At 39.3% G+C, this 23,320-nt stretch overlaps 1 protein-coding gene across 1 annotated transcript in view; it reads left to right on the top strand.

Annotated features, from left to right (window-relative positions):
* PAPPA2 (pappalysin 2) overlaps positions 1 to 23,320 on the top strand; it is a 292,512-nt gene that overhangs the window by 35,168 nt on the left and 234,024 nt on the right. The gene's annotated exons all lie outside the window — the stretch shown is intronic.

Raw genomic sequence — 23,320 nt, 5'->3', positions numbered from 1 at the left:
AGGGTGCACTTCTCACATCATTCGATGTTTTTGGTTTCTGGAGAGAAAAGAGGGTTCACACAGCCCCCAAATAAAACATCCATCCTTCCCACCAGACATTATTGAGCCTTTGTGAAGTCCTAGGTGTTACATAATTAGGGACACAGGGATGGCAAAGACAAGGGACAGACCTCCCAGAACTCATTTTCTGTGGAGCAAACATGGTGTGATGTGCACCTGAAGACATAGGCCCAGGTGCTTAAGGCACAGGAGAGCCACACAGCTTAGTCCACCAGAGGAAGCCAGGGGCTCTGCATAGAGCAAACGAGGTAAACATGGCAGAAGCCAGTCAGCACTAATTGTATGTGAGCATCCTTCCTATAGTAATAGTTTCCCAGCAAATTACACAAATCCGTGAAGAGGCCTCATGTGCCCTTGGTATCTGGTGAATTTGGGGCAGCTCAGCAACTTCAGGAACACAAGGCATTCTACAGCTAATCCCCTGTCTCCTTAAGGTGACCACAGTCTTCCTCTTTGCCCCATTAGATTCCATTCCCCACAAATCATCCAGGAAGATCTTTTGTAAAAGGTAAATAAAAAATCCCTGTTAGTCCCCTTCTTAGTTTCATCCTCCCCACTGTCCTTAGAACCAAATCCACGTCCCCCACCTGGCTTGCAGTGTGCTGTAAGCAGACCCCTACCTACCTCCCCACTTTTTCCACTCTCACACCCTCGCTGCATAGTCATCCTGCCTCTCTCTTGTTCGGATGAGGAGATCAGGCTTGATCTTGTCCATGGGCTTTGCAATCGCTGTTTCATTTTCTTGGAAACCTCTTTCCCTTGATCTTCTCTTGGTGGGTTTTCTCTTGTCATTTCGATATCAACTGAAATGTTACCTCCTAAAAAAGCCTTTCCTGATTTCCCCGAATTAAGCTACTCAATAACTATTACATCAGCTAATTTTGATACTTTGTGTAACACTCATCCCTTCTAATGTTTTCTTGTACTTTAGTTTGTCTTTCTCCTGGCATAAATGTCATTCCATGAGATCAGGGCCCTTGTTAAGCACTACATACTTAGTGCCAGGAATAGCCCCAACATATAGTCATTTGTCTCATGTTTATTGTAACGAATTAATGAATCTGATGTGTCTTCTATAGTGAGACAGAAACCAGTAAGAGGATTTCCATTACTGTCAATGCAGTGGCTGTGGAGTGTTGGAGGGAGGTAAGAAAGGAGAGAGGTGGGTGGTAAACTTGTTAATTTGTGTATGCAGGCAAGCCTTCCTCATGACATAACTGGTACCTTTGTACAGATTATAAAAAGGCTCACATCGGAGCTAAGGTGTAGTGTTGGCAGGAGCAGGGAAGACTGGATCTCAGCTCCCATCCAATACCTGGGTGGCTGCCTTTATGTTTGTTGGCCACAACTTGTATAGTAGTTCGCGGTATCCCTATGTGTGGGCAGTCAGTTAACGCTAATTAATAGATCAGCTTGTAGTTCAGGCATGTGATGTCAAAGACTAAGTGTAAAATTTGGAATCAGGACACAGTTGGATTTGAGAGCCCTTGCTACTTAACTATAAACTGTGCAGTCCACTTTCTGAAATTCAGATGTCTTGTCTAAAAAGAGTGTGATTGCAGTAATAAATTGCATTACTTGTATCCTTGGGTTATTTTGTGAATCAGATGACATAAGGGATAGAAAAATGCTTGGTGCCTGATATGTAAAAAAAATTGTCCTAAACTAACGTTAATTATTGTCATTATTAGACCTGGCAGATGGGAAGCCATTTGTTTATATAATAATAAGAGGTGGAAGTGATAGCATTCCCAGAAATATTCACATAAGAAAGATTCTGTTTGGGGACGCCTGGGTGGCTCAGTTGGTTAAGCAGCTGCCTTCGGCTCAGGTCATGATCCCAGCGTCCTGGGATCGAGTCCCACATCGGGCTCCTTGCTCGGCAGGGAGCCTGCTTCTCCCTCTGCCTCTGCCTGCCTCTCTGTCTGCCTGTGCTCGCTCTCTCTCCCTCTCTCTCTGACAAATAAATAAATAAAATCTTAAAAAAAAAAAAAAAGAAAGATTCTGTTTGGGTTTGGGTTTTAGATTTTGATAACCTTAAGCAAAAGCCCAACCTCACTAACAACAGGGGTTGCCAGCTCTCTGGGGAGACAGGGAAATCTGGCTTCTTCTTATTTTTCTCCTTGCTGATTACAACAGTCCACTGCCAGGTGCCCAGGCATCATTCTTCTTAGAGTGGTCCTGTATGTCTCCAAACACCTACAGCTACGACCCTTAACTAGGTGTTTATAACTTATTCCCTTTACTGACACAGAGTTGCCATGGCAACTTATCCCTTTCTAGCCCTAGACCCAGACATGTTTCAAACCTGCCTACCCCGACGTACAAAATTCACTTTGTGGAATAAAAACAAACTCTTTATACTTTTTTTGATAGTCAAAAATATTTAAATCATAGTAATAAATGCTCATGGTTACAAATATCAAGCTGTACCAAAAGACATGAGGAAGAATGGCAGTCCCTGGCCTAACTTTTCCTATCCTTCTCCACCCGCTAGCCTTGCTCTCATATTTGATTATTTTACCTGTCTCTTTTGGCAATTACCTCCATGTCTTCAAATATTGTATTTATATTACTTGATCCATTGATTTTAAACATTATGCATTGGGTTGCTCTTATGATGAAGATGAGACTTTGACTTTTATAAGGTTTCCTTCTTCTCTCCTCCATCTTTTCAGTATAGTTATATGACCATCTTTAGTTAGATCAGTTATATATATTTACAACATCATAGCTTTGATTTTTTTTTCCTGCAGAACAAACTATGATTCTATTATTATATTTTTTTCCTGGCATAGCTTCCCTTCCTCCTCCCACCCTACCCCTTGAGTCTCTGTTTCTTCCCTCCCTCCTTCCCTTATTTCTTCCCTTCTTCCTTCTATCATTTTTGATAACCTCAATTGTTTTTATCTTATCAGTTAATCTATAGAATGTGTCTTTTTTTTCATTCTGTGGAGATCTTCCTTCTAGTTCATTCTATTTTTTTCTCTCCTCTTCTAATCTTTTTTCTTTTTATTTGAGAGAGAACAAGAGAGAGTGCATGTGTGTGTTTGGGGTGGGATAAGAGGCAGGGGGAGAGGGAGAGAGACTCTAAAGCAGGCTCCATGCTTAGCAGGAGCCCAATGTGGGGCTTGAGCTCAGGACCCTGAAATCATGACCTGAGTCAAAATCAAGAGTTGACACTTAACTGATTGAGCCACCCAGATGACCCTTCTCTTCCCATTTTGACGAGTTATCTAGTCTGCTGCACAGTTGTCATCCCAGAAATTCTGCTTTTTGGTTGGAGCTACTGTGTCCTGAACTGCATGATTATCTCTCTTTTTATTACCTTCCCTTACTGGACATTTAATTTATAACCTTATTTTACCGGAAGATATCCTTGAGTAACTTTCTAAGAAAGAATGTTTTAAGTAACTTTTTCTGAAAAACATTTCTCAAAATGTTTTTGTTTTGCCTTTACACAAAATTGATAGTTTGCCATGGTGTAAAATTTTGGGTTGGAAAACATTTTCTCTCAGACTTTTTGAAAAAATTCATTAGTTGGCTGTAGCTCCTCTTTTGATAATTGTGTGTCTTTTTAGAGGTGAAAGTTTTGTTTCCTTGTAAAAATTGTTTAGAATCTTATCCTTGTTACTTTAGGGATTTTATGATAATTTTTTTAGGGTTGGCCTTTTATTTTTCTTTTGTTGAGCACTCAATTGTCCTTTTGATTTAGATACTCATGCCCTTAACTTTGGAAAACTGCCTTGAATTATTACTTTGATACTTCTTTTTTTTAAAATAACATATAATGTATTATTTGTTTCAGGGGTACAGGTATGTGATTCATCAGTCTTACACAATTCACATCACTCTCCATAGCACATAACCTCCCCAATCTCCATCACCCAGCTACCCCATCCCTCCCACCTCCCTCCCCTCCAGCAAGCTCCTGAAGATGGGCCTCCTGAACTTATTCTCTTTTTTCTCTCGTTTTTTTAAAAAGATTTTACTTATTTATTTGACAGAGATCACAAGTAGGCAGAGAGGCAGGCAGAGAGAGAGAGAGAGAGGAGGAAGCAGGCTCCCTGCTGAGTAGACAGCGATGGAGGACTCAATTCCAGGACCCTGGAATCTTGACCTGAGCCAAAGGCAGAGGCTTTAACCCATTGAACCACCCAGGTGCCCTCTCTCATATATATATTTTTTTAATTTATTTTTTATTTTCAGCATAACAGTATTCATTATTTTTGCACACACCCAGTGCTCTATGCAATTCATGCCCTCTATAATACCCACCACCTGGTACCCTGACCTCCCACCCCCTGCCCCTTCAAAACCCTCAGATTGTTTTTCAGAGTCCATAATCTCTCGTGGTTCACCTCCCCTTCCAATTTCCCCCAACTCCCTTCTCCTCTCTATCTCCCCATGTCCTCCATGCTATTTGTTATGCTCCACAAATAAGTGAAACCATATGATAATTGACTCTCTCAGCTTGACTTATTTCACTCAGCATAATCTCTTCCAGTCCCATCCATGTTGCTACTGAAGTTGGGTATTCATCCTTTCTGATGGAGGCATTATACTCCATAGTGTATATGGACCACATCTTCCTTATCCATTTGTCCATTGAAGGGCATCTTGGTTCTTTCCACAGTTTGGTGACCGTGGCCATTGCTGCTATAAACATTGGGGTACAGATGGCCCTTCTTTTCAGTACCTCTGTATCTTTGGGGTAAATACCCAGAAGTACAATTGCAGGGTCATAGGGAAGTTCTATTTTTAATTTCTTGAGGAATCTCCACACTGTTCTCCAAAGAGGCTGCACCAACTTGCATTTCCACCAACAGTGGAAGAGGGTTCTCTCCTTCCTTCCTTTTATTTCCTTGAGTTTATCTTCCAACTCTTCTATTGAATTTTTAATTTTAACAATAATATTTTTAAGACCTTCTTTTTTTTGACTTTCTATATTAATCTATTTTTATTTTAAGGATACAAAATTCTTTGAGGCTAAAAATAAGACATATTCTGATTTTCACCCCCTGTGCATGATATCTGACTCATCTGCAGTTGACTTTTATTTTTCCTTCCCACGTCTCTGCCCTTTCTGTCTTTCATGCGGGTGGATTTCCTGAAATATCTAGCACTTGTTCACAATAGGAGACACGCTTTTGAATCTCTACTTATCACAATCTAAAAAAGGATAATTAACTCTGAATATCTTCTTTTGGAGGAAGAAATCTGCATAGTGGAGAGGAGAACTATTCTGTTTCCCAACTCCCTTATATTTATTTCATATATAGACTTTTTCCCTTCTATCCTCTGCCTTGTATTCCTTATGCTATTTTTTTTATTAAAAATATTGAATGTTTTTCATAACTCTTATTGGCAAGAACCATATTTTGAAAAATGATTATTGATGTGCTGGACACAGTGAGCTAAGCAGAGGGACAAATATAAAGAATATATAAAGAGCAGGTGCTAACAACTTAGTAGAGGGTTTTAGTAATTTTGTCAGAATTCCCTGGATTTATTTTATCAAGATTAAATCCAGGCCAATGCACTGAAAGCAGAATATGGAAGCAGACTGCTTTTCTGGGCTATGGCTTGGGTTGTTTGGAAGGACTATGGATTCATAGAGACATAGATCTCTGGATATCTATAAGAGTGTGTAACTTGGTTGAGCTAGTGGTTGTCTTTACTATTCATAATAGTGTTCTATTATTACAATTAGATCACAGAGCTCAAGCTCATAATTCCATTATAATGTGACTCTGAAGGAATCCAACTTTAACAAATGCCATGCTAGACAGTTTTTGAGCAAACAGAGTGTGCCACAAACAGAGTCTTCTCAGGAGCTTATAGGTTAGTGGGGGATAGTTGGGAAATAAAGGACACATCTACAGATAGATTACTAATATGCAAGTGCAATGATCAGCATATGAACAATCCTCCTCATTTTTCAAACCCCACTCAATATTTCCCCACCCTCAGCAAGAAATCTAGCCCAAATTACCTCCCCCAAAGGCTCTGAGAGGAACACAGAGCCTGAGGATTCCAACCTCAAACATCTGTAACCCAGATGGGCTTATCAAAGGAAGAGTATTTATCAGACTTGGGCTGGTCAGGAGGAGATATGAATTATAGATACATTACCCAGCCAGTTGAATAGAATTATCAAGTTAGAGGAACTTGGCTTATGGGTAGGGAAGGCTACATGGCCAGATGTCTCTTTGTACATAGTAGCCACCCTGGGAGAGCATCTACAAGAGCTGAAGGCAGGAAGAAGGTTGAGAGTCTGCCTAATAAAATCACAAATGTTGACCACTCCCTATGGCGTATCCTAGGAAGCCAAGCCAAGGGAATCTCCATGCCTTAAGGGACATTCAGCTTCCCTGACCTTTGCATACTTCAGCTTTTTGGGTCACGACTTGTTTCTGTTATTTTTCTCTCTAAAATTATGTCTCAGAGGTGAAGAAGGGCTCTTGCTTCCGAACCTACTTTTTATCCCTTGTTCTTTCACTCCTTTTCACATCAGTGTTGAGCTTAGTGTCCAATTAAATTAGGAACAGAGTGCTTGCTTCTCCATTTTGGGTTCTGTATGTCAGATATCATAGTATTATTTTCATCAGGAGAAAAATCACCAAATAAAAACAAATGGCTGAGCATAGGTTAAGGAAGTAATCAATCGTCTAGTATCAGACCATGCTGAGAAGCAGATAATGGGATGCTTACACATTTGTTTTTTGAAGCCTATGGTAGGCTAAGGTCTCTGGGTGTTGGTGACTCACTGTTTCTTTTCTGCCAAATTCCCTGAGTTTTGTGCTGGGGAGTTTGAGAGCAGAAGGACTGCTTGACATGGCAGTGCTAGGACATGGCCCACTTGGCTCTAGAAGGGTCCTCCAGAGAGTGAGCTGGGAGGTGCCCTGCAGGGGCATATCTGAGAGTGGTGTCTGCACTTGCACAGCACAGGGTTTGTATCCAGGGGCCGGAGGGCTGATGCACGTGCTGTCAGAGGGAACTGGTAGAGAAATAGGCACTACCCAGACTGGGAGGTTTAGGATTAGCTGCACTTTGCTCACCCACCCTCTGTGGCTGTTGAGCCAAAGGAACTGTTGGGCTGGGCCCCTGCAGTGGCAGGTCTGTTAAACATCAGCCAGGCTTCATTATAGGTTTCTTTTGAAGTTGAGATTCACAAGACTTCTGGTGGAAACTACGAATGGTTTAAGTCAAGTTCCCTGTAGCCAAAAGGAAAAAAAAAAAAGCCCAAGAAAAATAAGCATAAGGGGTAAAAGAGGGCAGAGAGAAAAGAAATGGGGGAGAAACTTTAACATGTAACAAAGAAACCTCTCAATCTCTCCCGTTCAAAATGTACAAGCAGGGTAAACTCTCAAGAGATGAGTCTCACCTTCCCTTACCCATTTCACACAATAAAGGCAATAAGAGGAAAGAAATAAAGTACTTCTGGTAAATTTAAAAAGCTTACCTACAAATAGAAATGTCTCATGTTTGTTTTCCTATAGGCCCATTTCTCCCTAGTCCCAGTAGGTATCCTATTTCAGGGTAAAGTCCTCAATTTTTCTGTCCACCTGGCTCAATGAATTTTTCTCTCCAGGTAAGTAGGGGAGAGGTTGTTTTTCTCCTTTTTGTGCTGATTTCCTAGCCAAATAGACAGACTTGTGAGAGAGCCATGTGGGATGTCTGTGTTGAAAATATTTACTCTTAGAAAAATTTTAGGAGAGACCCTTGTCTCCAACTACAGTCAGTTGTTTAAGATACTCTGGTGTTTTCCTAGGAGTTGGTGTCCTGGCCCCGGCATCCTGGTCAGATGCCAGTCTGTCTCAGATGATTTCACTGAGGGATCCCTTCCTAGAATTTAAGCCTTGGAATCTCAAAGAACACTGCACACTTACAAATGTTTTCTTTTTCGTTTCCTCTGGGAACCCTGTTTGGATGTTACTTAAGCAACCGGAGGAAAGTTAAATCTTCTTGGTGGGTCTTACCCCTAACCCATGGAAGTAGGTTGGGGAGAGGGTGGAGCATATGGTCAGTGTGGGCACTGGGGGTTTCTCGGAGGATGTGTTTCATTGGAGTGCCATCTCCTGGGGGATGCTGCTGCTTCATCAGTTCCCTGGACACCAGCCTCATCTCCCATGTCTCACCAGGACCTCTGTAGCTGTGGGTCTGACTCCCCTAGCTTGATACTTACATAGGTCCTACTTACCCCTCAAGTCTCAATGTCACTTCCCCCTTCTTGGGACCATTCCTTATCCTCAAATAACAATTAGCTGTCTCATTTGTATCCCTTCTCGTTCCTCTTCCTGCCACCACCCTGTTCTGGTCCCCTCCTCTTTCACTTGTATTATTGCAATAGCCTCCTAACTGGTCTCACCCCTTTTGCTCATGCCTCCCCATTCCCAGCCTGTTTTGAACATAGCTGCCAGAGTAATCCTATTAGTATAACTCAGATCCAGTCATCCCTCTGCCTAGAATTCTCCAGCAGCTTCCTAGCTCATTCCTAGCTCATGCCTAGCTCATTACTACTATAACTGACAGTACCCTAGCTGATCTGGCACCAGTTACTTCTGGCCTCACCTCCTACCCTGCTCCCCTTGTTTACTCTATTCCAGCCACACAGGCCTTCTCATTGTCCCTGGACTTGACAGACAGACTCCTACCACATGAGCTGTTCAGTGGCTTTTCACTCTGCTAGAAGGTACTTCCTCTAGATTTATTTCTGCATGGCTGGTTTTCCCATTTCCTTCCAGGCTTTTCCCAAAGTCACCATCTAGGCAGAGCCGCCCATGGTGACCTCATCCAAAATTTCGCACACTCCTCTGACTCTTCAAAGTTTCTTTCCTGTCTTATTTCTCTTTTTAGAATTTATCATATATATATGATAAATTTATATATGAATTTATATCATATATATGATATGATATATGATAAATATATATATATATTTGATTAACATCCATCTTCTCCACTTCTCTAAGTTCCATCAGGGAATGGGTTTTATATGTTTGGGTTACTGTTTCAGCCTAGCACATAGAATAGCAAAAGGACTAGATTAAGAAGTATTCAATAAGTAATTGTTGAATAAAAGGATGTTCTCACCGCAGAGTGGTGGTTGGCAAACTATGACCTATGGGCCAAATTAGCCTATCATCTGTTTTTGTGAGAGAAATTTTGTTAGAATGCAGCCCTATCTACTTATTTACTGTTGTCTATGGCTGCTTTCATGTGGTTGAATTGTGTAGTTACAACGGACTATGTGGCCCACAAATCAAAAATATTTACTATTTGGCCCTTTAAGGGAAAAGTTTGCCAACTCCTGCCGAAGTACATACTCATTATAATATATTGTCATTACCCATTGTTGTCTGTCTCTTGCACAACACTTTAGGCTCTTTGTTCATAGTTCTTGTAACACAGAAAGTACTTAGTTCATATTTTTAAAATGAATTATCCTGTATATAAATGAAAAGTCAATGTCATGGGGGAAATGGCAGTGTTGGGCAAGAGTTTGGGTATGGTACAGTATGCTACTCTGTATTAAAAAAAAGAAGGGAATTCAGAATACACACTTGAGTAATCCCTCCTACTGGTCTCATTACTGTGGTAGAACTGCCATATTCAGAAGTAAGTAAAAATAACTAAAGATACTCGTGAAAGTGTGAAAATGCTAGCTGAGGAGGGAAAAGGCTGTAAGCCGTTTTATTCATTATCTCATTACTTGAGTAGCAGTGCTCCCAGATGGTTCTGAGAGTATGAAACATGGAGTAAGTCTTGATGATGGGAGAAGCAGTGAACTACAATAGCCAGCAAGTAAGATGAATCTTGATTAGCAGGGAGACAGTGACTGAGGGAAAGAATAGGCCATTCAGAAGGGATACAGCAATTGCCCTCTATTTACAGCATTGTTTTCCGTGGTTTTGGTTATCTACAGCCACCTGTGGTCTAGAAACAGATGACCCTCCTTCTGACATATCATCAGAAGGTCAGTAATAACCAAATGTTATGTCACAATGCCCATGTTGTTCACTTCCCTTTGTCTCATCATGTAGGCATTTTATCATCTCATGTCATCACCAAAAGGGTGAATATAGTACAGTAAGATATTTTGAGAGAGACCACATTCATGTAACTTTTACATGAGTTCTTATGTTGTTCTATTTAATTGTTAGTTGATGAATCTTACAGTGCCTAATTTAGAGATCAAACTTTACTGGAGATATGTATATATAGGACAAAACATAGTATGCCTAGGGCTTAGTACTATCCCCAGTTTCAGGCATCCACTGGGGGTCTTGGAATGTATTCCCCTCTCATAAGGAGGGGATCCCTCTTCAGACCCTCTGATCAGATAAAGCCTATTTGAAATGATGTCACAGATTAGCTAAGATTCTTGCTAAACTTCTAGTTGGACTTTTGTGGTTGTAAACAATAGAGGCTTACTCAAGTAAACTAAAAAAAAAAAAAGAAAGAAAGAAAGAAAGAAAAGAAAAAGAAAAAGAAAAAAGAAAAAAAAAAGATATACTGTACAGTGACATATGGGCTAGAAATGGAGCCAGAGGCTGCTGGGGCTGTAGGCTTCTCTAAATCTTAGTGCATTTGCATCATGCATATCTTGTTACCAGTTTGCTAGATTAATAAGAGTTCCTGTACCCTTATTGTGTTAGTTTAAAACCAGACTCAGCTTGCTGTGGCTTCTGCTTTATTTCATTAACTCTTCAGATTCATATCCCATTGCTAATGGTCTCAGTCTTTTGCAGTATTGTGGTTCAAATTCTGGAAACGGTCAGTGTGAGTTGGAACAACTCGTCCTTGCATGTGACACCAGAAGTCATAGGTTTCTGTCCAGCCTTGAGTTCAAGCAATTGTGGGCAAAAGAGCAGGACAGCAGACAATGTTCCTCAGGGTTTTGAGGCAACCGTCCTCTCCCAGCTGGTGCCAACTGTCTGGGTAGAGTGAGCTGGTGTTTTGTGTTCATTTCTTGAAGATGAAATGCCTGCAGCCATAATTTCTGGGACTTTTCCTTTTCTTAGACCCGAGACGTAGGTATTCCTCGTAATGTAATTCCCATGGAATTTTAATGCCAGTTTTATTTCTAAGATTCTATGATTTAGAAATCAAAACTCAAATATGTCAGGATAATCCTGGTTAACTACCTAGTTCATAGTAAATATCTATATCTTACTATGCTGTCTGCCTGTCTATCTATCATCTATTTATCTTACAAATGAACGTTTTTTGTATGAATTATCTTATTCAATGCTCACAATAGGTTGAAGAATTAGATATTTTTATTATTTCCTTTTCTTATAAAGAAAACTGAACTTTAGATGATTAACTCACTATCATCATGTAAGGGCAGAACAGGGATTAAAGTCTGACTTCAGAGCTGGTGTTACTAACCACCATTCTATATTGTGTGTCAGGAAGAAGTCTTACATACTTAGCAATGTACATTGTTCATAGTGAGTGTACAATAAATATTTGGTTATTTTATTTTTTAAAGATTTTATTTATTTATTTGACAGAGAGCATAAGTAGGTAGAGAGGCAGGCGGGGGTGGGGGAAGCAGGCTCCCTGCTGAGCAGAGGGCCTGATGCGGGGCTCAATCCCAGGACCCTGGGATCATGAAGGCAGAGGCTTTAACCCACTGAGCCACCCAGGTGCCCCATATTTGGTTATTTTAATTTTACCATGGTCATCTCAGAGAATGCACACTTGAAAAGATGAAGGAAAGGAAACAGAAACCACCATGGGCTTATTCTTAGGAAAAACATTATGTAAGAAGTGGGTCCCTTAAACGATGACTACTGAAATGCAGGAGAAAGAGTTTGTAAGTTAAAAACAAACATATGAACCAATATACAGATAGTCATATGCAAAGATATTTTGGCCACTGTAAAAAGAACATCTTGAGGGATGCCTCGATGGCTTAGTCAGTTAGGTATCTGACTCTTGATTTTGGCTCAGGTCTTGATCTCAGGGTCGTGTCAGGCTCTGTGCTCAGTTGGGAGTCTGCTTGAGGTTCTCTCTCCTTCTTCCTCTTCAAGACCCAGTTCTTTTTCTCATATAATAAATCTAAAGGAAAAAAAAAATGAACATCTTGAAAAGAGGAGAAATTTCCTGGGGAAGAGTAGGAAAGAGAGACAATTGGAAGTTATATTGGGAAGCCCTTAGATGGGATAAGGGATTTGAATAGTAGCAGATGGGAGCCTTGCATTGTGTTTAGAGATATAGATTAATCCATTGATTAACTGATCAATAGCTAGATAAATATGTTTATATATATATGTATCTAAAAAATATATATATATTTCACATATATATTTTTTAAATAGCTACCATCTCTCTTGAATTTTAGATCTTCCTTCTGAGATCAGCTGGCTCATCCTACAGTTTTTGGGATTTCCTTTATTAAATGTTTGGTAGTTGTATCTTTCTTAATTTTCATTTATGTGAAAATATCTTTATTTTACCAAACTTATTTAAAAAATAACTTTGCTAAGTATATAATTTTAGATTAGCTATTTTTTTATCAAGATATTATACCAGAGTCTCCTGGTTTCCATTACTGCTGTTGAAAAGTTAGCTATCCATTGCTATTCATTTGTATTTATTCTGCCTTTTCTCTTAGGATGTGTCTGAGATCTTTGCCTTCAGTGTTCTGTATTGTAATATATTTCACTGTGATTTATTTGATGTAGATTTTTCTTTACTATTGAATTTGAGATTTATTGTCATTTCTGAATCTCAGCATCATGCCATCAATTATGGGAAACTATTAGTCATATTTCTTCAAATACATCTATTTAATAATTTCTCTATTACCTCCTTCTGTATTTCCTATTAAATATATATTATTACTTTTCACTCTGTACTCCATGTCTTTTAACATCTTTTCGATTTTTTAATCTTTGCTTCTCTGTGTTGCATTTTGAGCAACTATTCTTGGATTTATTGACCCATTGACCCTTTCTTCAGGTTTGGCTAACTTGCTGTTAAAACCCACCAATAAATTTTTAATTTTTCTTAGTATACTTTTCATCTTCCTAAGTTCTCTTTAGTTCTTCTTCGTATCTGCTTAGTCATTTTAAAAATCAGTTTCTGTTACTTATTCATACTTTGGATATTCTCTTTTATTTTAAAAAACCCATTAAAATGATGGATACATGAATTTATACATGTGATAAAATTGCATAGAACTAAATATAAACATAAATTAATATGAGTAAAACTGGGAAAATATGAATAAGATTGGTGGGTTTGTCAAAGTGAATATCCTGGTTGTATATGGTATATCATTTTGCAAGATATTATCATTCAGAGAAACTGGGTTACAGATATTTGTATTACACTATAATATTTCTTACAAGTTCACATGAGCATGCAATTATCTTAATATAAAATATTTAATTAAAAACATATTAAGCATACTTCTTTTATAGTTTATATCTGCTAGTTTGATTCTGTAATTTCTGTTGGGTCTTGTTAATGGAGCCTTATTTCCTTTGTATTTGTGATTTTTTACTGTGAACCCTTGTTCCTTAAAACTTTGTCATATTTCTTTCAGGCCTGGATTGAAGATATTCTTTTGTCTTCTACCAATGGCATGGAGGCACTACTAACATGAAACTACTTTAAATTCACATGATTAGCATGAGGTTTTTTTTTTTTTAGTTTTTATTTATTTTTTAAATTTCTTTTCAGTGTTCCAGAATGCATTGTTTATGCACCACACCAGGTGCTCCTTGCAATATGTGTCCTTCATAAGACCAACCACCAGGCTCACCCAACCTCCCACCTTCCACCCCTCCAAAACCCTCAGATTGTTTTTCAGAGTCCACAGTCTTTCATGGTTCATCTCCCCTTTCAATCTCCCCCAACTCCCTTCTCCTATCCATCTCCCCATGTCCTCCCTGTTATTCCTTATGCTCCACAAATAATTGAAACCATATGATAATTGACTCTCTCCGTTTCACTTGAGGGTTTTTTTAATTAATTATTTTTATTATTTGCCCCGGGGTACAGTTTTGTGAATCATCAGGCTTACACAGTTCACAGGACTCACCATATCACATACCCTCCCCAGTGTCCATTACCCAGCCACCCTTTCCACACCCCCTTCACCCCACTAACCCTCAGTTTGTTTTGTGAGGTTAAGAGTCTCTTATGGTTTGTTTCCCTCCTGATCCCATCTTGTTTCATTTTTTCCTTCCCTACCCCCAAAACTCCTCACTCTTCCCCCAAATTCCTCATATCAGGGAGATCATATGACAATTGTCTTTCTCTGATTGACTTATTTCACTCAGCATAATACTGTCTAGTTCCATCCATGACATTGCAAGTGGCAAGATTTCATTTCTTTTTGTTTTTAAAGATTTTATTTATTTATTTTACAGAGATCACAAGCAGGCAGAGAGGCAGGCAGAGAAAGAGGAGAAAGCAGGCTCCCCTCGTAATAGAGAGCCTGATGTGGGGCTCGATCCCAGGGCCCTGGGATCATGACCCAAGCCGAAGACAGAGGTTTTGGCCCACTGAGCCACCCAGGTGCCCCATGATTTCATTTCTTTTGATGGCTGCATAGTATTCCACTGTATATATATACCACATCTTTTTTATCCTTTCATCTGCTGATGGACATCTTGGTTCTTTCCATAGTTTGGCTACTGTGGACATTGCTGCTATAAACATTTGGGTGCAGGTGCCCCTTCAGATCCATACATTTGTATCCTTAGAGTAAATACCCAGTAGTGCAATTGCTGGGTTACGGGTAGCTTGATTTTCAACTTTCTGAGGAACTTCCATACTGTTTTCCAGAGTGGCTGCATCAGCTTGCATTCCCACCAACAGTGTAGGAGTGTTCCCCTTTCTCCACATCCTCGCCACACCTGTTGTTTCATGACTTGTTAATTTTAGCCATTCCGACTCGTGTGAGGTTGTATCTCACTGCGGTTTTGATTTTATTTGTATTTCCCTGATGCCTAGTGATGTCAAGCACTTCTTCCTGTGTCTGTTGGCCATTTGGATGTCTTCTTTGCAGAAATGTCTGTTCATGTCTTCTGCCCATTTCTTGATTGGATTATTTGTTCTTTGGGGGTTGAGTTTGATAAGTTCTTTGTAGATTTTAGATACTAGCCCTTTATCTGATATGCCATTTGCAAATATCTTTTCCCATTCTGTTGGTTGTCTTTTGGTTTTGTTAACTGTTTCCTTCACTGTGCAAAAGCTTTTGATCTTGATGAAGTCCCAGTGGTTCATTTTTACCCTTGCTCCCCTTGCCTTTGGCGATGTTTCTAGGAAGAAGTTGCTGCAGCTGAGGTCTAAGAGGTTGCTGCCTGTGTTGTCCTCAAGGATTTTGATGGATTCCTGTCTCACCTTGAGGTCTTTCATCCATTTTGAGTGTATTTTTGTGTGTGGTGTAAGGAAATGGCCCAGTTTCATTCTTCTGCATGTGGCTGTCCAATTTTGCCAACACCATTTGTTGAAGAGACTCTTTTATCCATTGGACATTCTTTGCTGCTTTGTTGAAGATTAGTTTACCACAGAGTTGAGGGTCCATTTCTGGACTCTCTGTTCTGTTCCATTGATCTATGTGTCTGTTTTTGTGCCAGTACCATACTGTCTTGATGATTACAGCTTTGTAATAAAGCTTGAAGTCCGGAATTGTGATGCCACCAACTTTGGCTTTCTTTTTCAACATTCATCTGGCTATTCAGGGTCTTTTCTGGTTCCATATAAATTTTAGGATTATTTGTTCCATTTATTTGAAAAAAAATTTAATGGTATTTTGAAAGGGATTGCCTTAAATGTGTAGATTGCTTTAGGTAGCATAGACATTTTCACACTATTTGTTCTTCCAATCCATGAGCATGGAACATTTTTCCATTTCTTTGTATCTTACTCAATTTCTTTCATGAGTACTTTAGAGTTTCCTGAGTTCAGATTCTTTGTCTCTTTGGCTAGGTTTATTCCAAAGTATCTACGGTTTTGGGTGCAATTATAAATGGGATCGACTTCGGGGATCCTGCTTTCACTTCTCTCTTTCTCTGTCTGCCTCTCTGCCTACTTGTGATCTCTGTCAGGTAAATGAATAAAATCCTTAAAAAAAAAATAATAATAAACAACTTTAAAAAAACAAAAAAGAAAAAAACAAAAAAAAATGGGATCGACTTCTTAATTTCTGTTTCTTCTGTCTTGCTGTTGGTGTATGGAGATGCAACTGATTTCTGTGCATTGATTTTATATCCTGACACTTTACTGAATTCCTCTATGAGTCCTAGCAGTTTTGGAGTGGAGTCTTTTGGGTTTTCCACATAAAGTATCACATTATCTTCAAAGAGTCTGAGTTTGACTTCTTCTTTGGGATTCGGATGCCTTTTATTTCTTCTTCTTGTCTGATTGCTGAAGCTTGGAATTCTAGTACTATGTTGATTACCAGTGGTGATAGTGGACATCTCTGCCATGTTCCTGACCCTAGAGTTTTTCCCTCTTGAGAATGATGTTCACTGTGGGTTTTTCATAGACGGCTTTGATGATATTGAGGTACGTACCCTCTATGCTTATACTTTGAAGAGTTTTGATAAAGAATGCTGTACTTTGTTAAATGCTTTTTTCAGCATCTATTGAGAGTATTATATGGTTCTTGTTCTTTCTTTTATTAGTGTGTTGTATCACATTGATTGATTTGTGGATGTTGAACCAACCTTACAGCCCAGGAATAAATCCCACTTGGTTGTAGTGAATAATCCTTTTAATGTACTGTTGGCTCCTATTGGCTAATATTTTGGTGAGAATTTTCACATCTGTGTACATCAAGGATATTGGTCTGTAATTCTCCTTTTTGGCAGGGTCTTTTTCTGGTTTTGGGTCAAGGTCATGCTGGCCTCATAAAATGAGTTTGGAAGTTTTCCTTCTAATTCTATTGTTTGGAACAATTTCAGGAGAATAGGTATTAATTCTTCTTTAAATGTTTGGTAGAGGGGTGCATGGGTGGCTCAGTGGGTTAAATACCTGCCTTCAGCTCAGGTCATGATCTCGGGGTCCTGGAATTGAGCCCTGTATCAGGCTCTCTGCTGAGCAGAGAGCCTGCTTCTCCCTCTTTCTCTTTCTCTCTCTCTCTCCCTGCCTCTCTGCCTACTTGTGATCTCTTCCTGTCAAATAAATAAATAAATAAATAAATGTTTGTTAGAATTCCCCTGGGAAGCCATCTGGCCCTGGGTTCTTGTTTGTTGGGGGATTTTTTAATGACTGCTTCAATCTCTTTACTGGTTATGGGTCTGTTGAGGTTTTCTATGTCTTCCTGGTTCAGTTTTGCTAGTTTATACATCTCTAGGAATGCATCCATTTCTTCCAGATTCTCAAATTTGCTGGTGTATAGTTGCCCATAATATGTTCTTATAATTGTTTGTATTTCTTTGGTGTTGCTTGTGATCTCTCCTCTTTCATTCATGATTTTATTTATTTGGATTATTTACTTGCTTTTGCTGTGGCCCACAGATTTTTGAACAGTTGTGTTTTCATTTTCATGATTTTTTAAAAATTTTCTTTAATTTCCTGGTTGACCCATTCATTCTTTAGTAGGATGCTCTTTAGCTTACATGTATTTGAGTTCTTTCCAACTTTCCTCTTGTGGTTGAGTTTTAGCTTCAGAGCATTGTGATCTGAAAATATGCAGGGAATGATCCCATTCTTTTGGTACCGGTTGATACCTGATTTGTGACCCAGGAGGTGCTCTATTCTGGAGGATGTTCCATGTGCACTAGAGAAGAATGCATATGCTGTTGCTTTGGGATGGAATGTTCTGAATATATCTTTGATGTCCATCTGGTCCAGTGTGTCATTTAAGGCCTTTATTTCCTTGTTGATCTTTTGCTTGGATGATAGACAGTAGAGGGGAGGTATTAAATCCTCTACTATTATTGTATTATTTTTGATGTGTTTCCTTGATTTTGTTATTAATTGGTTGATATAGTTGGCTGCCCCCATGTTAGGAGCATATATTTAAAATTGTTAGATCTTCTTGTTGGACAGACAGTTTAAGTATGATATAGTGTCCTTCCTCATTTCCTATTATGGTCTTTGGCTTAAAATCTAATTTATCTGATATAAGAATTGGTATAATCTTTTCTTTTAATGTCCATTAGCATGGTAAATTGTTTACCACCCCTCACTTTAAATCTGGAGGTGTCTTTGGATCAAGAGTCTATTATAGAGTTTATTATAGATAGCATATTGATGGGTTTTGGCTTTTTATCCATTTTAATACCTTGTGTCTTTTGATTAGGGCATTTAGCCTATTCACATTCAGCCTATTTCAATAGTTACTATTGAAAGATATGAATTTAGTGCCAATGTATTGCCTATAAGGTTACTGTTACTGTCTATTTTTTCTGTTCCTTTCTGATCTACTGCTTTTAGTCTCTCTTTGCTTAGAGGACCCCTTTCAGTATTTCCTGTAGGGATGGTTTGGTGTTTGCAAATTCTTTTAGTTTTTGTTTGTCCTGGAAGCTTTTTATCTCTCCTTCTATACTCAATGATAGCCTGGCTGGATATAGTATTCTTGGCTGCATATTTTTTTTTCATTTAGTGCTCTGAATATATCATGCCAGTTCTTTCTGGCCTGTCAGGTCTTTGTGGATGAATTTGCTGCCAATCTAATATTTCTACCATTGTATGTTACAGACTTATTGTCCCAAGCTGCTTTCAGGATTTTCTCTTTGTCAGTAAGACTTGTAAGTTTTGCTATTAGATGATAGGGGTGTGGGCCTATTTCTGTTGATTTTGAGGGGGGTTCTCTGTGTCTCCTGGATTTTGATGCTTGCTCCCTTTGCCATGTTAGGGAAATTCTCTACTGTGATTTGCTCCACTATACCTTCTGCCCCCCTATCTCTTTCTTCTTCTTCTGGAATCCCAATTATTCTACTATTGTTTCGTCTTATGTTATCACTTATCTCTCGAATTGTCCCTTCGTGGTCCAGTAATTGTTTGTCTTTCTTTTGCTCAGCTTCTTTATTCTCCATCATTTGTTCTTCTATATCACTAATTCTCTCTTCTGCCTCATTTATCCTAGCAGTAAGAGCTTCCATGTTTTATGGCACCTCATTAATATTCTGATTTCAACTTGGTTAGATTTTAGTTCTTTTATTTCTCCAGAACGGATTTTATTTCTCCAGCAAAGCTTTCTCTAATATCTTCCATGCCTTTTTTTGAGCCCAGTTAGCACATTGAGAATTGTCATTCTGAATGCTAAATCTGACATATTACCAATGTCTGTATTGATAAGGCCCCTAGCTGTTGGTACTGCCTCTTTTTCTTTCTTCCTTTTTCTCTTTCTTTCTTTCTTCCTTTCGTTCTTTCTTTCTTTTTTGTGTGAGTTTTTCCACCTTGTCATTTTATCCAGATAGGAATATATGAATGAGAGGGCCACCTGGGTGGCTCAGTGGGTTAAAGCCTCTGCCTTCAGCTCAGATCATGATCCCAGGGTTCTGGGATTGAGTCCCACATTGGGCTCTCTGCTGAGAGAGCTTCCCCTCCTTCTCTCTCTGCCTGCCTCTCTGTGCGATTGTGATCTCTGTCTGTCAAATAAAAATCTTAAAAAAAAGAATATATGAATGAGAGAATAAAATACTAAATGAGTGGCAAAGACCCTAGAAAAATGTATGCTAACCAAATCAGAAGAGATCCAAAACCAGGGGGAGAATAAAGAGGGAAGAAAGAAATAAAAATAAAAAAATAAAAATTATGAATATATATAAAAATTATATATATGTTATATATACATACATAATATATATTAGACTGGTGAATAGAACAGAGCCACCAACTTGATTTTGGATGTATTTTGGTCTGTTAGAAGAAACTGCCTCCCAAATTTTAAAAGAAAGAAAAACTTTTATATATATATATATATATATATATATATATATATATACACACAAAAATAAGGGTAAATACGATGAAGGGATGGAATATGACCGTAAGGATGAAAAATTTTAAAAAATTCTAAAAAAGGAATTGATAAGATAAGTTGGTTGAAAAAAGAAAAAAAAATGGAGGAGGGAATGTGCTCAGGCTGGAGACTAGAACAAGCCATGTGCTAGATTAGGGAATAAGGTTAAATACAATGAAAGGATAAAACATTAGTATAAATAATGAAGGTTTTAAAAAGTTTTTAAAGAAAGGGATTGTTAAGATAAACTAGTTAAAAAGGAAAGAGGAAAAGTTTAAAAAATAGAATAAGAAAAAAAAGTTTAACTTTGCAAGACTAAAGGATCGTTTGGAGAAAGCCAGGAACTCTATGTGTTGCTTTCCCCTAGTTCTGGAGCTCGGCTGTTCTCCTGATCAGTGAGCTTGGTCTTGGCTGGATGTTCTTGCTGATCTTCTGGGGAAGGGGCCTGTTGTAGTGATTCTCAAATGTCTTTGCCTAAGGCGGAATTGCACCACCCTTGCCAGGGACTAGGTTAAGTAATCTGTTAGATTTGTTCTGGGAGCTTTTGTTTCCTGAATGCTTTCTGTAGAGCTTTGGAGGATGGGAATGAAAATGGCGGTCTCCCAATCTCTGGCCCAGAGGACCCAAGAGCTCAGGGTCCCTCTCCTCAGTGTGGCCCCAGGGACAAGCAGTCAATCAGTCCTGTCTCTCTGGTCTCTGCCCATGCTCCAAGCTCATCCAGCCTGTGACCGAGTGTTTCTATCTCTGGTGCATGGCCCTGCCTGGAGTCTCCAAACCCAGCAAATTTCTGTCACACTGCACCTCCTGGAGCAGAAAGGTGATTCTCCCTGGATCTGCTACTTGTGGGGTCCCTGCTTGAAGAGCAGTGGCCTGACTGTGCCTTGGATTGCGGTTTAAGGTAACTCTGAATTGAAAGCTCACTCTTCAGCTCTGTCTCTGTAGTTGGCTTCCCTGCTTCAATACCTGGAAGTTCTGCTACAATCAAACACCCCCAATCTTTCTGTGACACTGCAGGTCCTGAGACCACACCGTCCCCACAAGGGTTCCACCCCTGCTTAGCCTCTGGAGTGATGTCCCTCCATGGAGCAGACTTCTAAAAGTTCTGATTTGTGCTCTACTGCTCTGCTGCTTGCCAGGAGCCAGCCCCTCCCCCTGCAGTCTATCATTTCCTTTCAAGAAGTGGTTGATTTTCTGTTCCTTGAATTGCTGCTCTTCTCTTCTATCTCCTTTTGAGTTTGTAGGTGTTCAAAATGGTTTGATACCTATCTAGCTAAACCCCAGGGATCTGATATAATTTCAGTCTGTTACTCCTCCACCATTTTGCCTCTGCCAAGAAGATGGCATGAGGTTTTTTTTCAACCATAGAGCATTATGAGTTTGGGAAGAAAACCTGTGTGGACTGATGGTGGTTACTTCCCAGGGGAGATTTTCACATTCCATATTTGATCAAGATCAGGGAGTCTAAGTTTCCTTGCTATCCCCCTTGATGAAGGGGTTTATAAATATTTTGGTGCTCTGCTTTGTTGATGGTACAGTCCTTGAGTCTTGGTGTTATGTGGGGCTCTCCCATAAAACTCCCACTTTGACTAAACCCTCAATTTTGTTTCCTATCCAAGATCTTCACAAGGCCATCAAGCCAAAATTCAAGGACACTAGGAATGAGCAGAGCCTCAGAGAAGCCTGTGCCTTCAGAGAATGTTTACTTTTTTAGATTCTTATTTTTACTTTATATGTGGGCTCTGAGGATAGCTTAATTTCCTTTCAGCTTTGTAATGCATTTAAAATTTATTTTTGTATTTTATTAAGAAGTTCTAGTTGTTTTCAGTTGGGATGATCAGGGCTTCTGAACTCTTTATAACCAGAAATGAAAGTAATTTTTCAGAAAACTAATCTGGAAGTAGCATGCAGAATCACTGTTATGATCCAGGAAGATTAGAGGCAGGAATATGACTCTCTAAACTCTTATAGTAGTCTAGCCAGGCAAGGGCAGCAGGCTGAAATTTTTGGGAAAATTATTGTGGCATAGTGGAAAGAACTAGGAAACCAGAAATGAGCAGAATAGGATTTTAGCTCTAGCTCCAGCCTAGTCATATGTATTTTTTTAAGAGAGGGAAGGGGAGGAACAAAGGAAGAGGGAGAGAGAGAATCTTAAGCAGGCTCCACACTCAGTGTGGAGCCTCACATGGGGCTTGATCTCATGACCCTGAGATCATGACCTTAGCAGAAATCAAGAGTTGGACACTTTAACTGACTGAGCCACCCAGACACCCTAGCGTAGTCACATAATTAATCATTTGTTCATTTATATTCATATTCATACTTATTGCTATTCAACAAATGTTAATTGAGTACCTAGTCTAACCCATGTACTCTCTTGGGCACTGTGGATATTGTGGTGAAGGAAACAAATCCCCTTGTTCCTGGAGCTTATAATTTCATGTGAGAAGGCACATAGTCTACAAATAACAAGTGAACACATGATATGACAAATGGTGATGAATCATGTGGAAAGAGATTCAGCAGAATAAGGGAAATGGAGAGGGCTTGCTGTAGAAGCAAAGAAGGTCTTACCAAAATGTGACACTTAAACAGATATCTGGAGGAAGTATGGAGTGAGCCACATGGAATCTGGAAAGTTATTTCCGGTAAAGGCATATAGCACAAAGCCATTATGGCTGGAGTAGAACCAGTTAGACAGAAATTAACAAGTATATGACATTGTGTGGATTTTAGATCTTACTTTTGATGAGTTGAGAAGCTGCAGGAGGGTTTAAGCAGTGGAATGTTATCAATGGAGAAGGTATAGAGAAGTGCCTAATTGTCTATTGTGGGATATTGTGAAGTTCAAATGAGATAATACTACTGAAAGTGCTTTGTAAATTAAAAGTACCTCATAAAAGTTTGGTAAGACATTGTAATGGGTTCATCAGCAAGTTTGAAGAGATGGTGGACATCCTCAAGGAGATATTGGGCAGAAGATTGAAAAAGAGATGGGAAAGAAGCATTCATGTCAGTGTGGAATTTACAGGAGCAAGATCATACCTTATCTTTTTTTTTTTTTAAGATTTTATTTATTTATTTGAGAGAGAGAGACAGTGAGAGAGAGCACGAGCGAGGAGAAGGTCAGAGAGCGAAGCAGACTCCCCATGGAGCTGGGAGCCTGATGCGGGACTCGATCCCGGGACTCCAGGATCACGCCCTGAGCCGAAGGCAGTCGTCCAACCAACTGAGCCACTCAGGCGCCCCTCATACCTTATCTTGAAATAGAGGTCTCCATGAGCCAGGAAGCAGAGACATTAATCACCCTGACCCAGATGT

This window comes from Neovison vison, chromosome 10 (assembly GCF_020171115.1).
Source record: "Neovison vison isolate M4711 chromosome 10, ASM_NN_V1, whole genome shotgun sequence".
NCBI lineage: Eukaryota > Metazoa > Chordata > Mammalia > Carnivora > Mustelidae > Neogale > Neogale vison.
This window is presented reverse-complemented; position numbering and strand designations above follow the sequence as displayed.